Below are 6,139 nucleotides of genomic sequence, written 5' to 3' on the forward strand. Positions count from 1 at the left end.
TTGGCAGGGGGGTTGAAGGAGGCTGTCTCCTCGGAGGACAAGCCCTGTTTGTGTTATGTGAGGGAGGAGGGAGTTTTCTTGCTCCCCTGCACAGTCTGCAGCCCGTTCCCAAGTGGAGTCGCTCGGTACCCATGGCCCATGGAAGGCAAAACTGCTCCTGTGCTTTGGGCGGCTCTTGTTGAGATGCTTTAAAGCCTCGATCCATCTTCTGCTGTGAAGCCTGCACACTCTGCAAACTCCACTGTAACCCAGCACTATTCCCTGTGCCAGGAATGCTGCAAGGATGGTGTCCTGCAAACAAGGATCCTCTGCTGTACGTGTAGAGAAGCTGTTTGCTGCATTCACTGCTCGTGTAGACACAACAGCAAACCTGCCAGCTCCTCGATTCTTGGCAGTAGCCTTTGGTCAGCTTTCCATGGTAACCTACTGCCAGGTTTGCAGACAAGTGCCCACTGTGCCTGGACACAGAAAGCCTCCCAGGCTTTCACAGAAAGCACAGAACAGTTTTACAGGCAAAGTGGCCTTTGCAAAGATCAATTGGAATTTGCAGGCGGAGATGGGTGCTCACAGCCCCGCATTAAACTCTTGCACACCTGGACCCATTTGGATTTTAAAAGCCTCTCCTGTGAAGAGCTCATACACTGCAGCAATCATAAAAGTCATCCTCTATTTACAAGGCCTGAAGGCAATCCTTAATCACAAGCCTACATCTGAACAAGGCACTCCACTGTTACAGGGTAAGCGTGAAATGGAAATGCAGCCAAAGCCTTTGGTTAATGTCCATTTATTTGGTGTGTAATCCTGCTCTTCAGCTCCCAGCACAAGGGATGCTTCCACATCTGCACACCAAAAGCTGCAACAGGCAGCTTAGCGCATTGCCCTGGACAGGAGCAGCCCCAAGGCGCTGGGCACAATGAAGTGCTCTTAGATATGCCCCACTGGGGACTGAGGATGCCCAGCACTTGTAAGTGGGACTTTGAGCACTGCTGCTTTGATAGGCTCATACTGCAGCAGGTAATTTCATTGCGTGGCTGAAGAAACCACCCTGCAATGAACAGATCCCTTCGTACCACTATCACAGATGTCTCTTACCAGCCTCCTCCTCTTGGAAAAGCAGCTACGGAGTAAGCATGTAACCTCTCCCGTTTGCTCTCTGCATCCCACCTCTTCTGAGCTGCTGAGTGGCATAGATTCATTCCTGGCTGATTTAGACCCCTCCAGTAATGATTCACTCAGTTCATAGGTTCTCAAAAGGAGCTGGTTAAGGAAGGAGAAACTGCAACATTTCTGTGTTTCCTAAAAAAGAAAAGCTCCTACATTTGATCTCGGTGAGTTTGACACTTTCTCCTGGCATCCCATGTCTGGGACAAACCCTGTACTTCAGCTCAATCGGTGAACACAGTCACAATGAGCTGTGTGATACCTGGAAACCCCCCACCCTGTTGTTCCCCTTCCCATTTTCTCTCCTAAATGGACATGAAATGAACGACTTGGGTGGTAATTCATGGTGCAGACACTGTGTTGCCACAACATGCAGCTAATGCTGAGTTCTGCAAGAGTCCTGCTGGCTCATAGCCTGAATGTGCTCTTTCCTCTGTGACTGCTAATGGGGTTTGGAAAATGTCTACACAACAAGAAGAGCTCCAGCTAAGTGCAACTATGGCTAACTAAGAGCTGATAACAGCTCTGTTATAGTCAGGGGCTCTACCATTTTCCCTGGGATGCCATGAAGCCCTTCAGCACGGATGGGCAGGAGCAGCCATATTCCCCCCTGCAGGAAAGCCCCTGCTTTGAAGGAAACTTCTTTCCAATATCCTGAAAACTCAAAAAAGAAAGTTGGGAAGTTCATTAACCCTGCAGGAAGAGAAAACTCAGCATCTAGGCATGCTTCTACCTGTGTGCAAGGGCAATGGAGAGGCTTAAAGGACAGGTTGAAAGAAGCCTTAGGATAATTTCACAGCTCCTGGATGCTCTCTGCTCCATCCTGCCTGTCCTTTGGCACTGAAGCTAAAACCACGTGGGACTTGCAGGTTGGGTTTGTTTGGCTGGTTCAATGTGTTTTGTTTACAGCCCTTGAAATATCTATGCAGAGCCCTAAGAGCTCTCTTGTGATCTCAGCATGCAACTGATTCGTATGGATGGGAGTTACAAAGCTGTATGACCCCTGCCTTTGTTTTACAGATCTGAATTTGTCCTTGGGCAAAAGCTGGTGTCGTAAAATGCCAGGAATCTTGGCTCAGGAGAGCCCACGTCCTGTACCCTCTCATCCTGCGATTACTGGGCAGATGATGTTCTCAGCCAGGCTACGTCCATGGGAGCAGGACGTGGCTTGATTAAATGCCAGCAGAGCTGATGTAATTGTTCACATGCTGGAGCTGTGAGAGTAAAATATGCTACAGCCTTATGCACGTCGTATCTATACAATCCCAAACCAGGGAGCAGGAGGGAAGGCTGGGAGAAAGCATTGATGCTCTCCCGGGGGCTGGTGACCCATCCCTTGGCTCTCAGTGTTTCCAATCCCAGTTCCTTTGGGATTGCTGCAAAGAGGAATTTTCCTACTCTCTAGTCCTCCCAATACTCAACTTTCCCACTCTTCCCATCCTTTATTTTTTCTCCTAAGGAAAGCTTAAGAAGAACTTGTAGGACTAAACGTGCCTGGCACATGTAACAAGTTGTAGTAACCAGAATATCCCCCTCTACAAAGGATTTTTTGAAACAAGGATGAAGCAGTGAGGTTGTCATAGAAACAACTGTATTCCTCCCCCACAGAGAGGTGAAACAGGCTGCTGTTCCTCATCCAGAGAGGAATGTAACCGGGATGTGATCCTGAGGGGCCTGTCACTCCTGAGACAACTGCAGAGGCACTCAGCATCTCAAAGAATGAGCTTCCATTCCAGTGCATTGTGTCTCAGTCTTGATGAAGATATTACAAGATGTGACACCTGTTCCCTGAGCAGACTCAATGCAGGAGCCCCACTGAAGCCATTCTTCAAGGCAAACTCTATTTGAAGGAACTAGATGCAAAGGCACCCAGTGAGATAAACTCCTTCTCATCCATTTGGTGATGAATGTGCTCCCAGGGAAGGGAGAGTAACAAAGGAGCTTGGAGTGAGCAGATACTCTGAGGTGGTGTGATGAAGGCAACCTTCCTTGCAGGCTTTCATAACCCTTTGGTTGATTGTGGTCTTAAGCATTGCTTTCATAGCTTGAACATCAACAGATCAAAGTACAGTTTGCTCACAGTGTGGGTTGGTCACTGCTTGGGTATACACCCCATGTATATAAACTCTGAACAAGAGGACAAATGACAAATACCAGGTAGCTATTTTCCAAACAAACTTAAATTATCAAGATGAGCATGTTCACCAAACAGTACTTAGTTACAAACTAATATCCAGCGATGTTACCAATGGCAAGCCCAGCTCAGGTTGTCAGTTCATAGGCATATTAGCTGCACCATCCTTTCACTATTCAGCCACTTCTCCTCATCCGTGTTCACCTAGGATTTGCTTCTCAGTGCTATGAAGACCATCCTGTCACTTTGGACATGGAAAATGGGATCTTGCGTATGGAAACAAACCTTACAAACAAGCTTGCAACAGTCCTGCAAACAACCCCTGTATGAGGATTCTTTGGATCATACTTTAAAGGTTCTTCATTGCTCCTGTTCTCAGCCCATTGCGGACCCAGTGTGTGACCCAATGATCAGACACATCCCAGGAACAAAACAGGCCACTAATGCGCACTGTTCATGGCCATAAAATTGTTACCATGACTTTTATGACTCCTAAGACTGATGCAGTTTACTCAGAGGGGCCAACAGAACTAAGAGACTATCCAGAAAATACTTGGAAAAATTGCTCAGGAAAAGATTTTAACGTAATTTCCACTTTTGTGTGGGTTATTTTGTAATTACACTGCAAATGACCCCAAACAGCATCTTGAAGAACAATAGGAAAACCTGTCCTTGTTCAGATCCTTTCTTTCAGACACAGATGGAGTTGCTGGCTGTCCTTGGGGGCTATTTACCACTAGGGCTAAGTTAAAGATCAATATTTCCAGCAGGTGATGTTTGTGCCATGTGTCAGGGCTCCAGAAGCAGGCACAATGGTCTTCTGAAGAGATCTCACCTGGACACATCAGGGCTGGTGTCTGCCACTTTGGTACTAAATGTTTTCATGTGCTGAAATTATTAAATAGAAAATCACCTATTCATGATAAAAATGGTACACAAATATTATGTCTTATTTCTCTGCAGCCTTCTTTGCAGAATGTTATCTGCTCTTAAGTAGCAAGTTCTTAATACGTCTTCACTCCTGGTTTTACCTGAAGTCCCTGTACCAGGCATCATTTATCACATCATTAAATCCTTCCTCTATCTGTAATCAGACCAGAAAACTCTCAGATTTGACAGGAATTAAACCTTCCCTTCAGCATCAGAAATCCCCCAGGATAATAAACAAATAAATCCTAATGAAGACAAAGAAGTCCACACTCACCCAGAGCAGCAGGTAGGGCTCAAGAGAGTTGGAAGCTATAGCTCACCTCTGGCCCTGGCTCTCACAAGAGCCAGCTAAAACATCTTTTAAAGTATTTCCTGCTAAACCCTCAGCTTAAGAATGAATGATGAGGAAATTAATATAAACCCATATTTACATGCTGGAGCAGTGGCTTTGATTATTTTTTAATCAGTAATTAAAGAAAAAATAATTACTGAAACTTGAAGCTATTCCATCTGATTCTCACTCTTACAACTTGTTTGTATTCATCTACTAGCATGTGAAGAGGGCAGTGATTACACTCCTGCTAATGCATGAGATTTACCAGAGCAGGATTTGCCTTCAGTGGCCTAAAGCAAGGGCAGACTAATTTAGTTCACAAAGGTAAATTAAACGGATAGGCTTTAATTAGGGGAAGCGCCATTTACAACTCAATATGGGGCGTAAGGTTATTTGTACTCAGCACAGTCTCAGAGAAGATGACAGCACTTCTCTTTTCCTCTCTCTAAAGCAAAACTCTTGAATCCAAATAAATGCTCTGGGTCCTGGACTGCATATTCTCCTCATCCCATCTGCCATAATCATTACCTGAATTCCACTTAGATTTCCATTTTTGCCTTTAGCGGGTGAGTAAGGTCAATTTGAACATGTTGCTCCTTTCTGTGCTTTCTGAAAGCTTTCTGTGAATATTCCCATTAGCCTGAAGCCTGGTTCACTTATTTTTCACTCTATTTTATGTGTGTGCTTAGAGATGTATGTGCAGCCGAAGCCTAGAGGTTGGGGCTGACTGGCCAAAACCCTGTTAACACCACAGCTCTGAACCGTGAAACACCCTTTCAAGTGTTTTATTCTTCTGGTGCAGCTAAAGTCAGTTTTATACACAACTGCAGGGATACAGCTGTGTACAAGGTGTGCATCCACTGATCAGGCTGGAAGATTTGGGCATGAATAACAGGCTAAAACATGCTGCCAAGAAGAAAGGTGCTGAATGCGTTCTAGGAAAGGCAGAATGAGGGAGAAGGTTTTCAGTCTACAACAGTCATCTGTTTTAAGTTCTGTGCACAGAAAAGCATAGTAAAGCCTCATTTATTTATTTTTAACCTACATGCTATTTCTCACTAGTAAGGATTCAACGTTTGGGCTATGAAAAGATAATGATGAAGTCAAAATCTATTAGAAAGGCAAAACAAAACTCTTGAACACAAAGCCTGTAAAATAGAGGCTTGGGTCCAAAGCCCTCACTGATGCAGCTGGTTTGCAAAGAAATGGTAGTAGCTTTTAGCAGGAGGGCAATTGCTGGATAGCATTCTGCACATCCTGAGTTTAGATAATACAAATAGCTGCCTGTGAGAAAAACAGATAGGCTAATGGCCTCTCCTCTCTGCTCAACAGAGCAGGGCTATTCACAAATGTACACTGGCTAGGGGATGGGGGGGATGTGTGTTTTGCTTTTTGCTTTGTATTTTCTCTCTTTGATCAGCTGCTTTTTAAAAGTAAAAACCCTGTAATACAGGAAACCATAATGAAATTCTGTTCTGTGCCATCTTTTCCCCTTTTTGACGTGCAACATATTTAACCAGGTGGCCTACTAAGCTAATGGATGAATGGCATTTGTTACATTGCTCTGCTGGAGTAGATGA

Source organism: Neopsephotus bourkii, unplaced genomic scaffold (assembly GCF_033783945.1).
Source record: "Neopsephotus bourkii isolate Nb327-2 ecotype Australia unplaced genomic scaffold, CSIRO-AGI_Nbou_v1 NB_384, whole genome shotgun sequence".
Taxonomy (NCBI): Eukaryota; Metazoa; Chordata; class Aves; order Psittaciformes; family Psittacidae; genus Neopsephotus; species Neopsephotus bourkii.